The following is a 15477-nucleotide window of genomic DNA, read 5'->3' on the forward strand; positions in this document are numbered from 1 at the left end:
TAAAACCCTAGTTCATCTTCTAAAACGTCAATGGCTTGTGAGAAGGTGTGACATTCACATTACTTTTGCATCTTTTCTCTATGTACAATCTTGAGCATTCAGTGAAATCTTCATAAAATGTCTTAAATGTAACTTATGAGCATGTGTATTAGTTTCATGTTGCTGCTGGAGAAAATCACCACAGACTTAGTGACCTAAAACAACACAAATTTAACATCTTAGAGTCCTAATAGTCAGAAGTTCACAGTGTTGGCACGGCTGTATCCCTTTCTGGAGGCTTCAGGAGAGAATGTATTCTCTGGCCTTTTCCAGATTCCAGAGGCTGCCACATTCCTTAACTTGTGGCTCCCTTCCATTTGCAAAGCCATCAACGGCAGGTCTTTCTCACAATGCCAATTCTCTTTTTCTCTTTTTGCCTCTGCCTCGCCCACTTAAGGATTCCTGTGATCACATTTGGCCCACCAGATAATCCAGGATAATCTCCTTATTTTAAAGTCAGCTGGTGAGCAACTTTAATTCTATCTACAAACTTAATTCCCCTTTCCATGCAACATGATATATTCATAGATTCTGTGGATTAAAACATGAGCATCTTTCAGAGTGCATTATTCTGTCTACCACAGTACATAAGACTCAAAAGAAAAAAAACAAAAAAACAAGAACAGAGGAAGAAATGACAGTGAATTTTTAAAATGGAGTAGTAACATTTACAATAGTAATAAAATTACAAATATATAAGAATTAGTGCATTAGACTATAAGCGTCAGTAACAAAGCAAAAAAAAAAAAAAAAAAAACTTAATACTATTAGTTTATTCCAAGAGCACACACACACACACACACATACACAGAGTAATAGCTTGGTTAGCTGATGCCACAGCTGGGATATTACTGTTTATTAATTAGACAAATAAAATAAAAAATGAACAACATGTTTGCTAGTTATTATACTTTTGTAGAAAAAGTTCCTATATGCCTTTCTTCCTGGAAAAGGATTTTTTTCTTACCGCTTCCATTCCAGCTCACTTCTAACATTTCCGGGAAAGTTCTAGGAGGATGGATAAAAGCCTTAGCGTTTCCCTCCCAGCTTAATCCATCACAGCGCCAGGATGGATGGTGACTATGCAAGTGTACTCTGGAGACAAGAGCACCGCTGGCCTGAATTAGAAGCAAAGGCTGGTCAACATCGCCCCCTTGTGCAGAGAGGCAGAGACATCACTCCCTCTGGCTACCCAATCGGCATGTTGCAGGAAATTTCTTGGCCGAAGCTCCATGGAAAATGGCTGTTTGGAGAGTGAAATTCCCCAGAGCTTTTAGAATCAACTCTTTTCATCGTTTTAAGCCTACTTATTGGGAAATCTCTCTAAAATATATTACACATAAGAAATAATCATACTGAGTCAATACTGCATGAAAGAATATAACGGCATAAAATAAATTATTCATTGCCTTGCCTTGTAAAGAGCACTCTGAATGCAACTTTAACTATCCTTTTTGGCTGTGAACCTCAGTCCATTTACTGTTCCATAGAGTAGATAAAACACCAATACTCTTTTGCACATTTATGACATTTTTTTAAGGTTTTTTTCATCATCGCTGTTTGGGTTTTTTGCCTCCTCTGTTATTTGTCAGTGGTCACTTTTTGATTTTAAGTTTGTCAGTGTGGCTTCCTTAGCAGCTTTCTTTCCTTTTTTATTTGCTGTGGAAATAGTAACTAGGATACCAAGCTGGTTAGAATTATAAGTAAAAGGAGGTTAGATAGGCTCCCAGTAAAACCCTCTCTTACAAGTAAAATGTGTGAAATTTAAGACAAAACTAGAGTGACACTGCACACAGCACTGCCTGTTGCATTGGATTTCAGGGCTGTTTGACATCTATTTGGCTATTTTTACCTCTTCCCTATTTTTGTTCTGAATAGGTTAGTGTGAAATAGTTGTGTTTTGGCAAGATGGAATATTATTATATTTTTCAATATATCAAAACCATGAAACGGAATTTCCTGAGAATGAAAAAAAGAAAAGAAAAGCCATATCCCTTTGAATGCTTATGGCAAATTGATACAAAACCAGGGATGCAACTTAAACATGAATTAATAGGAGAAAACGCAAAAGGGTGACTCATCTGTATAGCAAAATACTATGAGATATGAGCTGTGTATACCACATGTACGTACATTGATTGGAAAATATGCTTACTGTCATACTGTTTAGTTTCTACCCTGGTAGAAAAATGCTCCTCTTTGGTTCCCCAGGGGACAGTGCTGAGATATATTTCAGAAGGCCCCTTGAGAGGTGCCAGCGGACTCTAGAACTAGCAGTACCCACAGGCTTGTCCCACGCAGTAACGCATCCTGATATTAGTTGCCCCTCATTCCGGGCTTCACTCCTCCAGTCCTTACTCTGCGCCCTTCAATCATCACTGCAAGTCATTGCACACAGCCTTTGTCTTGGCCTTTGGCTTTGAGAGAAGCCAGGTTTAAAAAAAAAAAGACATTGTCAGAGGAGAATATGATGAGCTGCCGCACCCACTTACATCCATGAGGGGAAGACTAAGAGAATGCAAGAAACTGATTCAGATCCATGGCACCAGTCTGCTACAGAACCATCTCCCTCTAGACATCTTGTTCCATGAAAAGAAGAATCCCCTATTAAGCTGTTGACAGCTGGGTTTTGTGTTGTTTGCAGCCACAGTACTTCTTGGGAGTATCTCACTTAGAGCTGAAGGCAGAAGGATCAACGCTCGTGTGGGAAGCCTGGGGGTGTTGGTAACCAGAGTTCCGCCTTGTGGAGAATGCTGGCGGAGACAGACAGAGGGAATGAGTCCTGTGGTTTACATTCTTCTGCCAGTGAATTCTTCTTTTTGCCTAAGATAGTTAGTGTAGAGTCTCTATCACTTGCAAACAAAAGTCCTCCGTCATTTAAGTCTGAGTTTATTCTGTTCTACAAAAAAAAAAAAGTGGGCATGTGTGTGTGAGCGTATGTTCATTGAAGCATGGAAAAACATGAATGGATGTACTGAATGACTATCAGCAGCTGTTTCTGAGAACTGGAATAGAGGGGAGTAAGAAGGACATAGGCTTCCCAGGTGGCGCTAGTGGTAAAGAACCCACCTGCCAATGCAGGAGACAAAGCAGATGCAGTTTCGATGCCTGGGTTGGGAAGATCCCTTGAAGGAGGGCAGGGCAACCCACTCTAGTCCTCTTTCCCAGAGAATCCAACGGACAGAGGAGCCTGGAGGGCTACAGTCCACGGGGTTACAAAGAGTCAGACACAACTGAAGCAACTTAGCATGCAAGAAGGTCATATGTATAATTTTCACTTTCTGAACTTCTAATGTTCAAACTTGTTATAACCAACTTTATCATTTTTGTACTTTTTTTAAAAGACTAAAAACTGCAGAAATCCTGTGATAATGTGTGTGTTGTTTTGAGGCTGTTTAGTTTGAGATGTGTGGCAACTGAAAACTAATACACATGAGTCATCACAAACCTGAGAATCACTGCTTGCAAACCACCCAACAAACCTCAGGCAGACAACCACAAATCCCAAGGCCCGAATAAAAGCAGAAATAGGTGCTGAGTAAGGAACTGATGCCGGGAACTCGTATCCAATCGGCCTGTGACTATAGCCCCCTACCCTCCCAAACATATAATTTCCATTACTTCTAAAACCCAACCCAATAAGCCCACAATCTAAGTTAAAAACAAACAAACATAAAAGTGTGCCTGCCATGCAAATGCAGCTTTAAAGCAAGCTCATTTCCTGCCTAGACAGAAAAACCTAGAGCAGCCACAGCTTCCAGAGTCAGTGTCAACAGCCTGGAGCACTAAAGAAATGAGAGGTATGCTGGGTTAACCTAAGCAAGTGGGCTGACAGGATGGAGCCAGGTCCAGAGGGGATGGGGTCGTGGGAAAGGGATACACTGGCTCAGCCACACAAGCCAGCTGGTAGATGGACCAACAAAGAAAATAACAGGGACACAACACTCTCAGGGTTGAAATGGTGCCGGCAACTGGAGCACTGACAGGGGAAAGAAAATCAGGACCAGCAGGACTGATCCCGGCAGGATCCGGAGCAGTGGCAGGAGACACCAGGAACAGAACACAGGGGAAGACCAGTAAGAACCAGTGTGAGGCTTCGAGGCTGGGAGGCAGCAACTGATGAGAGCCAAGACCTGGGATTCCAGGCGGGGATACTGAGGCAGAAATCCAGGGATATGAGGAGTAAGAGCTACATATGCATACTTACTACATACTAAGTGCTTTAAACTCACAGTGCACTTAATTCTTCCAAATTTCTTGTGAAGGGGAACTTTTTAACCATCTCCATTTTTGAAAAGAAGAAATTAACATTGATAGAAGATACTGGTTTGCTCAGTCACATGCTAGTATATTGGTCAGCTTGGGCTATTGTAATAGAATACCACAGATCAGGTGATGTAAAGAACAGAAATTTGTTTTCTCAGCCTTCTGGAATTTCAAAGTCCAAGATCAAGGTGCTGGCAAGGTTGGTTTCTAGTGAAGTCTCTTTTCCTGGTTTGCAGATGGTTGCCTTCCTGCTGTGTCCTCACATGGCCTTTAATTTGGTACACAGGTAGAGAGAGAGATTTATCCTCCTCTTGTTATGAAGACACCAGTCCTGATGGGTAAGGGACCCACCCTATGACTTCATTTAACCTTAATTACCTTCGTAGAGGCTCTTATCTCTAAATACAGTCACATTGGGCTTTCGGGCTACAACATGTGAATCTGGAGGAGACGGGATGGGTAGGGGAGTGGGGAAAAGACACAGATCAGTGCAAAAGAGCTAATTAGTATAAATACAGACAGCGTGACTTCAGAGCCTAATACTCTTTTTGGATATTGATATATTATTGAGGTATAACTTAAAAGATTATAGTTCAATGAGTTTTGAATAAATGCATATACGTTCAAATAACCCACAGTCCTAGCAAGAACTATACAGTAGATCTTAACCTTGAGACTCCCTCTACCAGACTATCCGATGACAGGAGGTGATGCTACTGGTAGATTTCACAGCAGCCCAGAGTCATCTCTGGCACTGAATACACAAGGTCCATGAGCAGCAAGACTGGATTATGAACTCTCTTCTACGCACGCCCACATCCGCATGGGGCTCCCTGCCTGGCCAGTCCTCACCCTCCGCTGCTCTGGATTCCAGCAGACTGACCCTCCCTCTCTGTGTAAGGCAGTGCCTCTGGCATCTTCTCTGTGGCTCCAGCTCCTACCAAGTAGTCCCACAGTGGTTTCCACCAGATGACCCTTGTGCCTCCTCTACTTTGATAAAGAAGCACTTCCTCCCTGCTGAGTTCCAGTTCAGAAGAATCAGCGGCTTCCTGCTGTTGCTAGCCTCTGAGTCATCCTGCCACCCATTGCTTGGCTTCTCCGCTCTCCCATCTCCTATACCAACAGTTAGCTGCATTATATTTCGCAGATTCAGACACTCAGCATGGTTTCTCTTCTCCTGGCTATGCTTTTATAGTACACTGCTACAGCCCCTCAGAAACTGGGGCAGTTCTAGGCTTTGGATGGCGCCCATGCACAGACGCCGGAAGATGGAGGGCTCATCAGCAGAGATTTCTCCAAGAGAATACCAGAGATTATGTTTTTGTTCTTGACATGTTGACAACTTGCTGGTCTATCTTGTTAGCAAATTAGCACTTCCCTCCAATTCATTTGTTGCCCGTGGCTCACCTGTTTTTCAGGTGGACCTGTGCAAGCTGTCGAAACTAGAGATGCTTTTATCACATGGTTCTTTAGCTACTGTGATGACACTATGCTACTAATTGGACTTGTCAAACTGCCGCATATTTTGCCCAAAAAAGTACATGTCTCTATGAAGTGGTTGGGGGGGAAATAGTGACTTTGGAGTGCAAAATTGGATACTCCAACACTGAGAAACCTTCAACAGCCTGTGGGTATCCCCTCGGATCCTGCCAACCAGCTGGGGTGGGGTGGGGGAGAAACCTTTGCAGAGGTTTAAAAGAGGCACAATGCCTGGTCAGCTCTAGTTCCAGTTTACGTCAAGCTGTAACTAACTGTAAAATCCATATTGAGTAGATTCCCAGGACTACCACAGAAGGAACCCCATCTCTAGTTTGGCTGCAAAACTAAGCCTTGGCTTCCAAGAGAGGGAACACCACGAGGCAGACTGCACCCACTGGCTCACTGCCCTGTATCTGGGGACTTCTCCAGAGATGCAATACTTCTAAGTCTCCTTTACTCAGCTCCCACCTCCTAAGTGACAGGCTGTTGGCTTGTCCTGATTGCAGGAGTAGAAGTCCCGCTGTCTAGGGGGGAGAGAAACCAGACAGCTCCCACTTCTTCACTCTCTACGTGATAGATCACTTCAGCTGGAAGAAGTGTCGCTAAAGGACCTGGAAGCTAGTGGGAGAAATGTAACCCAAAAAAAGAAAGAAAGGAAGAAAGACTCCTTTAGTCACAGAGCTTTTCACCCTAACCACAGAACAAGCTCTTGCTTTCTGTGGGAATAATAAAATCCCAGGCCCGCACTATACTAGCTCCTCAAACAAGAAGCAGCTCCCTAGACTGTAACTCCTCAGGGCTTCTGGGTTGGATTTAGTTTTCACTGGGTAAAAGAATACATTAAAAGGAAAGACTGCGTACCCTTAAGAAAATCAAAGGAGTAAATAAGCTTGCTGTTCACACAAGGAAACGCAGGCTGCAGGCAGCTCTGCCCAGTGGTGGATTCTGCACCTGGTGAACAGACAGCGTTGTGCCTGCCCCAGCTGGATTTTCCCCACAGTGGACCGGCAGCTTCAGAGGTCCAGCAGACTGCCAGGGACGTCTCTCCCACCTGGAAAAATAGAGTGGAAAGGAAGGGCTGAAAGAGATAACTTCATTCCAAAGGAAAAGCACAACAGCTAAAAGTTATTATAAGAGAAGGATCTCACAGCAGGTGGCAGGAGCTATTTTAAGGGTAAAGAAATATTCTTGGTGGAGAAGTGTTTAGGCAAAAAGCACAAATAGTGCATGAATATCATATCAGAGGAAGAAAGTGTTCTTTCCAAAATAAAGAGCAGGTATGGAATTAGTTGTTTTCACATCACATAAGCCCAGTGCATGCCACCTCAGCCTTTCCTCATCTCACCTGGCTCCTGCCTTTGACAACCCTTTCCTGCAAAGGCAGCCAGACTCAGAATTCTCTGAGAAGAGTGTTCCTCTAAATTATTCATAGGACAGTTCTACCAGCTTCCTATCCTCCCCTTCCAAGAAGTATCTGCTATGTAATAATCCAGGGAAAATGAACAATGATTGGAACAAATAATGAATCACTCCTTGTAAAATTTCAGGAACTTGTAGATATTTCATGCAGGGAGGAATGTCTCTTACCCACATCCTAAATGGTACCACATAAAAATATGTTATAAACTTGACCTTTTTTAGGGTATGAGGTCCTGTTTTATGGGAATGAGAACATTATTTATTAAATACTGACTTTCAAAAGTTGAGATCACTACTTTCAATCAAAATCTAAAGCAGACCAGAAAAATATTTATGATGTTATTTCCAACTTGTCTTCTCTTCCTCATAAGTGAACTTTGTTATCAGTAAAGATATGGGAAATTGTCTTCAATAAAAACAACAAAAAAAATTTCTAAAATACTATTTAATCTTGTTGTATTTCTTTTCTACCAGTGCACTTTTGGAAGTGTTTTACCCACATGATACTCTAGTCCTGGTAGGGATAAAACACAATTGACAAGTCTATGTCCATATTTACAACTGTTAGGGATTCCTACTATAATATTGACACTCTCAGTTCTCACTACAGTAAACTATTGCCAGGGGCAGACACAATAACCCCTCTCAATTGCATGCTTTTTCAATGTGACTCTGCTACTCCTTCCATCAGCGAAAGTGAAAGCATTAGTCACTCAGTCGTGTCTGACTCTTTGGGACCCCATGGACTGTAGTCCACCAGGCTCCTCTGTCCATGGGGCAAGAATACTTCCATCAGTGGGTGGAGTCCATTTCCTCTCCACTTGAACCTGGGTTGGCTTTGTGACTTTCTTGACTCACAGAACTTGGCAGTGTGAGTTCTAGGCACCCTTGTGGAGCCCCAAGCCTCCATGTAAGGAAGCCCAGGCCGTCCTGCTAGACAAGTCTCCTAGAGGAAGGAGCCCCAAGGTGCCCAGCCGACAGCCATACCCAGACATGTGAGTGGGACCGTGCTGCATCCTCCAGCCAAGCCATGACCAGCCCACACACGTAGAGCAGATGCATATCTTTTCCACTGAGTCCGCTCAGATTGCAGGTCTACAGAATCATAAGCAAATTACTGCTTTAAGCCACTGTGTTTTGGGGTACTTTGTTACCTAGCAGTAGATAACCAAACTACTGACCTTACACAAAATGACTAAATTGTGTACAGCTACCCAGATTTGGTACATCAAAGATGAAATACTTAATCTCAGAAAGCATCATCTGTCTGAATATAAAAATGTAAATGATCGAAGTTCAAATTATGCTCCAAATCAGAGGCCACTTCCCCCATAACCCTGCTTCCCTTCTTCTATGGCAGCGGCCCTCAAAGTGTGGTCCTGGAGCAGCAGTATCAACAACGCATGAGAACTTGTTAGAAATGCAGATTCTTGACCTTCTATTGAGAGAGAAACTCCGAGGATGGGGCCCAGAAATCTGTATTTCAATAAGCCTTGCAGGTGAGTCTGATGCATGCTGAAGTGTGAGAACCACTGTTCTATAGCAATAACACTTCTGATGTTTAACTGGTATACCTGGCCTACTGGATAAAAACCAGGTTAGGTGGCTAGGTAAGGCTACGGCTAAGTTCTGACAAACAAAAAGTAAGCAGAAATGGGAAAAGGGGTGTTCTCTCCTCTCATTCACCTTCATGCTGGCTGGAATTCAGATATGATGGATGGAGCCCTGGAAGCTGTCTTTGATCATGAGATGATCCTGGGAAAGGAATCCATGGACAGCAGAGAAATAAGGTAGAAGGAGCCCAGGCCCCTGATATTATGGAGATGCCACATTCCCTGACTTCCTGAACATGAGGAATTCCTATTTTCAGTTCTGTTTTTAAAGTTTTCTGTCCCTCACAATTAAATCTTACTAATATACCATTCTAAGTAGTACCCCTTCCCCTCACCAGCTGAAATATTCTTTAATATAAGAATATTTTATTTTCTTCACTTGTCACAAGCTATTCTTTAGGTTGTTTCTATTTTCATTTGCCTATTAACTCTCTCCCTATTTGACTGGAAGCTCATGGGGGCAGTTTTATTCATCATTAAATCCCCAGCATCCAACACTTTTATCCTTCAAACAAGGACTTGGAGAATACTTACTGAATCAAATGGACAGATGAAAGGATGGATGTAGGAAAGCCACATTTTTTCCTGAGATCTTTAAGCACTGATAAAATGATCAAGCCTTCAATAAATCTTTTTACATCCAGTAAAACTGTCTCCCTACATCTTATCTGTTTCACAATGTAATATAAACATGAAGCAATAATAGTAACTAACACTTTTACACATCTTGTGTGAAAGTCACTCAGTCGTGTCTGGCTCTTTCTGATCCCATGGACTGTAGCCTCCGAGGCTCCTCTGTCCATGGAATTCTCCAGGTCAGAATACTGGAGTGGGTAGCCATTCTCTTCTCCAGGGAATCTTCCCAACCCAGGGATTGAACCCAGGTCTAACACGTTGCAGGCAGATTCTTTCCCATCTGAGCCACCAGGGAAGCCCAAGAATACTGGGGTGGGTAGCCTATGCCTTCTCCAGGGGATCTTCCTGACTCAGGAAGCAAACCGGGGCCTCCTGCATTACACCATAACAAGTTCCTAAAGAGGCACATACTATAATATACCTTACTGGTATTCCTTAAACCCGTCAAAATCATCAAAAACAGGAAAGTCTGAGAAACTGTCACAGGGAACTTAAGAAGACATGACTAGAAAATGTAAACTAGTATTCTGGATAGAATTATGGGAACAGAAAAGGGCATTAGGTAGAGACAAAGGAAATCTGAATAAATTAAAGACTTTAGCAAATAATAATATGTCAATATTGGTTTAGTAATTGTAACAAATGTACCACACTAATACAAGATATTAATAGTAGGGAAACTGGGCACGGGATGGGGGAAGGGAAGCGGATGTAGGTATATATTCTCTGTACTATCTGCTTACTTCTGTAAATCTAAAACTGTTCTAAAAAAATGAAGTCTACTTTTTAAAAAAGACATATATTAATTCTCATGAAAACTGAGATGGGAACTATGATGAGCCCTATTTTACAGATAAAAGAGTACCTTAAGTTCAGTTTCCCCAAGTCTTTGAGACTTAGAATATACGTCTCTTCTGCACCAAAACGTATTTGATTCATTTAAATAATGTGTATTGATTACTGTCTGCCAGTCACAGACTGAGCTTAGGCAATTCTATGAAGAGAGGCACAATTAGGAAGGCAGAAAGAGCTTTGTATCTACCTACTGAAATTAAAGAGCACGAGCAAACATTTTACTAATAAAGTGTGCACAATTCTAAAATGTATTTTACATGGTGACAGCACATACACTCCTTCAATAGCTAGAAACAACTGAGCTTGACATCTAATTATCAAGAATAATTATTTAAATATGAAGCCACCAGGTGGCATAGATTTTTAAGAACACATAAGTCATGTATCAGAAGTTACAAGGCTGTTTAAGAATGAATTTGTATCTTATCTCAGCTACTAAAATCACAAAGGCTCTATCTCTGAGGACAATCCCCAGTCTATGCTGAAAGGACACCTCAAAGGCAAAAACGTCCTGTGTCATTGCATTCTTTTCTGAAGATATTCAGTGTAAACTTCCTTCACTGTTATTTTGGCTGGTATAACCTTAACATTTTCATTACTGATTACTCCACTGATCAAAACAAAGGTTTGGCACCTTGGCTGATCAAGCAACAATTCCTGGCCCATGCCAGTCTGACCATGAAATGTTATACATGCTCACTATAACATGGTATACCAAGACAAAAATAAGCTTTCTTTTTTTTTTTTTCTTGCAAAGTGTATTACCTCTGGGGCTTCTTGACTTTCATACCTGGAACTGTAATCAACAGGTAGACTCCAATCTATCCACTTGAAACAATAGCCAAGGGAGCACTTTGTACCCGTAACTTCAGTGCTTCTTGTGATTCCTTTAGCCGCCTCACTGTATTTAGCCTTAAAAGTTCAGCTGAGCATTAGGTCCTTCACAAAGTTTTAGCCTGCTCAGTGTGGGCCATGGCACCTTGTACAAACCTCAGTCATAGTATTTACTACAATTCAGTACATTTTAACAAGTAATGAATGAATGAAGATGAGGTACCATTCTGGTCATCTGGGAAACATCAATGAACGAATCAAAGATGCCTACCCTTGTGAGGAAAAGTATATAATAAACAAACTATAATAAGTAAATTTTATAGTATGTTATAATGATAAGTGCTATGGAAAAGTAAAGGGCTTCCCTGGTGGTGGCTCCGTGGTAAAAGAATCCGCCTGCCAATGCAGATGTGGGTTCAATCCCTGGTCTAGGAAGATCCCCTGCAGAAGAAAATGGCAACCCACTCTAGTATTTTTGCCTGGGAAATCCCAGGGACAGAGGAGCCTGGCAGACTGTAGTCCATGGGATTGCAAAAGAGTTGGACACGACTTAGCAACAGACCAACAAAAACATATGGCAAAAGAAAACACGGAGTGGGTTAAGAGGGCTGGAATGGACTAGGGTACAGAAAGAGGTTCAAGTTATAGTACTTGAACTATATATTTTATATATAGTTTATATATATATATATTCTTCTGTGAGAACGGGATTTGAGCAAAGACTTGAAGGAGGTGAGGGAATTAACTCACCTCCTCCAAGTCTTTGCAGATCCCAGAAGAAGAGGCTTCCGGAGAGTGGAAAGAACAAGAGCAAACAGCCTCACACAGGAGTATGCTTGGTGAGTTTGAGAAGAAGCTTGGAGGCCAGTGAGTCTGGAGCAAAGTGCCTCAGAAGGGAATGGGGGGGAAGAGAGAGGTAAAGCAGGGAGCATCAGTGATGGCAGCTTGTGGGCCATTACAAACACTGGCTTTTACTCATGTGAAATGGGGAACTGTTGATGGGTTTTGAGTAGTGGAGAGACGTGATCTTACTTCTGCAAGATTCACTCAGGTCATTATGTGGAGAATAAAATTGTAGCGGGGCCAAGACAGAAGCAGAAAAACCTGTTAGGAGGTAATTATGAGAGAGGAGGAGGCCTCAGGCAAGAGAAGCAGCATAAAGTGGGGCAGATGAGAGCCAGATTTTGGATTTGGCATCACGGGGGAAGGACGTGGGGTGTAATCCTTGTGTTAGTTGCTCAGTCATGTCTGACTCTTTGCTACTCCACAGACTAGCCTGCCAGGCTCCTCTGTCCATGGAATTCTCCACTCAAGAATACTGGAGTGTGTAGCCATTTCCTTCTCCAGGGGATCTTCCCGACCCAGGGATTGAACCTGGGTCTCCTGCACTGCAGGCAGATTCTTTACCCTCTAACCGCCAGGGAAGCCCCAATAACAGAGGAGAGCCAAAGACGTCTCTAGGGATTTTGTCCTGAGCAACTAGTGCGATGGAGGTATCATGAACCAATGTGGGAAGATTATGGAAGAGGCAGGTGAGGGTGCGAAGAGCAGGAATTCATGAAAGAACATGAATCTAGCTGTTGTCTGAAAATGTTCTGTTGACACTTTCTGGTAAGATGGAATAAATACAAGGAGAGTGGGTGTCAGCAGTCTGAAAGAAAATCTGGGATTCAGCTGGGCAGCACATTTTAGAAGTGCTCCATTTCAAATTCCCAACACTTGATATCAGAGACAACATTGTGAGGAAAAACACAGAAATTAATGTCTTTGAATCTAAAAATGATTGTGAAGAATTAGACTCTGAACATGAAAAAAATCTAAAAATACCTCAAATGATTTATCTACATTTACCTCTTTATACATGACTTGAGAATAAAATATGATTTTAAAAATCCACTAGATCGGACTAAATTTTCAAAAAATAGAAAATAACTTCAGTGGTAAGAAATCACCATTTAATAGTTTAATGGGCAATGCTTTTCTTAGTGACACAAAAAAAATTTTTAAATTGGATATAATGAGATAATAATGATTAAAAATAACTAATACTTACTAGCCACAATGAGCCAGGGACAGTGCTAAGTGCTATACATGGAATTTATATATACATGGAATCTCACAACAATCCTATGAAGTAGTAACCAATTTCCCTCCTTTTAAGAGAATGCCCAAATAGTGAAGAAAACTTATGTGTCTTTTGTATGTCCCATACAATCTTTGTGCTTTGCTACTTTTTCCCCTTGGAATAAAATCATCAGCCTCCTATAATTTCTCACCTTTAAGAATTTTAAGAATAAAAAAAAAGAATTTTAAGAAAGAAATCTTTAGCATGAGTCTTAGATGTCTGCTGCATTTATTATCCCAAGTCCAGCTGCTCCCTCTGCTACACACAGACTTCTAATTCCAGTCTTCTGTGTGGGTTTGGGGTTTTGTTTGGTTCCCTTTTTCAAATAAAAAAAATAGGCATGGGGCACTTCCCTGGTGGTCCAGTGGTTGGGACTCCGTAGTCCCAATGCAGGGAGTTCCAAAGTGAAAGTCACTCAGTCATGTCCATCTCTTGTGACCCCCATGGACATACAGTCCATGGAATTCTCTAGGCCAGAATACTTGAGTGGGTCGCCTTTCCCTCCTCCAGGGGATCTTCCCAACCCAGGGATCGAACCCAGGTCTCCCATACTGTGGGTAGATTCTTTACCAGGTGAGCCACAAGAGAAGCCCAAGAATACTGGAGTGGGTAGCCTATCCCTTCTTCAGCGGATCTTCCCAACCCAGGAATTGAAACGGGGTCTCCTGCATTACAGGCGGATTCTTTAGGAACTGAGCTATCAGGGAAGTTCCCTGGTCAGGGAATTGGATCTCAAGTGCAACAAGTAAAGATCCCATGTGCCACAACTGGGACCTAACACAGCCAAATAAATAAATAAATATTTAAAAAGAGAAAAGCACAGAAGGAGGTGCAAGGCTCAAGGGATGAGTAACACGGTGCCCCTGCCCTGAGGCACTTACGTCTAATGGGTGAGACACGCAGAAACGGGTAATCTGCTCCCTCTCACATGCCAGGTGCTCTGCGTCTGCGCGCAGCAAGCTCTGACAGCGCAGCGACAGCTTAGGGCAGGCCCTAACGGAAAGGAAAAGCGGGTGTTTCCTCAACTCCTTCAGCTTCACGCTGGGTTACGGGTCGTTCCGGTACATACTCCTGGGCTGCAGCGGGCCCCTCAGAGGCTGTTCTGATTGCAGCTCTTTCACACCTCGTATCACGTAGGCCACAAGAGCAGACACTATTTGTTCAACACTGGACTAAAGATGACAGACTAGGCTCTATGTAAGTCCTGAAAACGATTCAGTTCCAAACTTCCCAGAAAAAAAAAAGAAACTCTGATACACAATTACAAAAGCATGATATTGGCTGGGCTCAAAAACCATAGTTACAAAAACTATTTAGCAATGTACTGTAGAATAGATGTTAATAGACATTTACAGAGTGTTAGTCAATAATATATTAAACAATAACATTTACAGATTCATTACATGAATCTACACAGGGTACTTGTACTGGGGTTAGGGGGTGGGGGAATAAAAGGATGATCCTTGGAAAAGGATCAGCCTACTTAGGGAGACTCTGTGAACCTAGAATAAAAACCAGGGTTATAAACACACCAAATTCTAGTAAATTCAATCCCATTTTGCTGATGTTTGTAACCCTCATTCATAGTTTGAGACTATGTGCACTAAGGGACCTCTTATATTAACAGCATCTCAGAACTGTGACAATATCTGCTCAAACCAATGGATTAGGAGGAAACGAAGTTTTTTTTCCTGATCTGCAACTACAAGGCCCTAATGGTATAAAATCTGCTTGTGCAGGGGAGGGATGAGCAAGAATGTCCTCTAAATTCAGCTAGCAAGAAGATATTTCCTAGAAGAAGCAACACTGTTGTTAATGCAATGTACAGAAACCTATACCAAATCACTGTCATTTTTGACAGGTCCCTTAGGAAAAAAAAAAGTGTGTCAAATACTAAAATATAAGCTTTTAGCTGACAGGACTAGATTCCTTGCTGAAAGCTGTCTACACAGAAGCAACATTGGCAATCATGACACTGAAAATATTTAAGGGTTCTTATTCTCATCTGCAGCCTTGGGATGTGTACAGACAAAAAGATGTATTCTCTCCTTCCCCATCATTCTTACAAACTCAAGCAAGTAACTTCATCTAAATTCCTTGTAGAGGGAAGGGGTAAAAGCCTAGGCGGGAGGAAATTTTGAAAATAGTGTCTCTTCCCCACTCCATCTTTTGATGTTACTGATGGAAATAGTCTATGTGTGAAAAAGAGAA

The 15477-nt window shown here is 42.0% G+C and overlaps 1 long non-coding RNA gene across 2 annotated transcripts in view; it reads right to left on the minus strand.

The window, feature by feature from the left end:
- Positions 1-797: 797 nt before the first annotated feature.
- The window catches only part of LOC110150822 (uncharacterized), a 30365-nt gene continuing 15685 nt past the window's right edge, over positions 798-15477 (minus strand). For both annotated transcript variants that reach the window (XR_011484686.1, XR_011484687.1), the window contains 2 exons: positions 6646-6835; positions 798-4746 (listed from right to left, as the gene is read on the minus strand). This is a non-coding gene — a long non-coding RNA (uncharacterized lncRNA). The remainder of the gene's footprint in view (positions 4747-6645; positions 6836-15477) is intronic.

The sequence above is a fragment of the Odocoileus virginianus genome, chromosome 30, assembly GCF_023699985.2.
Source record: "Odocoileus virginianus isolate 20LAN1187 ecotype Illinois chromosome 30, Ovbor_1.2, whole genome shotgun sequence".
In the NCBI taxonomy this organism is placed as follows: Eukaryota; Metazoa; Chordata; class Mammalia; order Artiodactyla; family Cervidae; genus Odocoileus; species Odocoileus virginianus.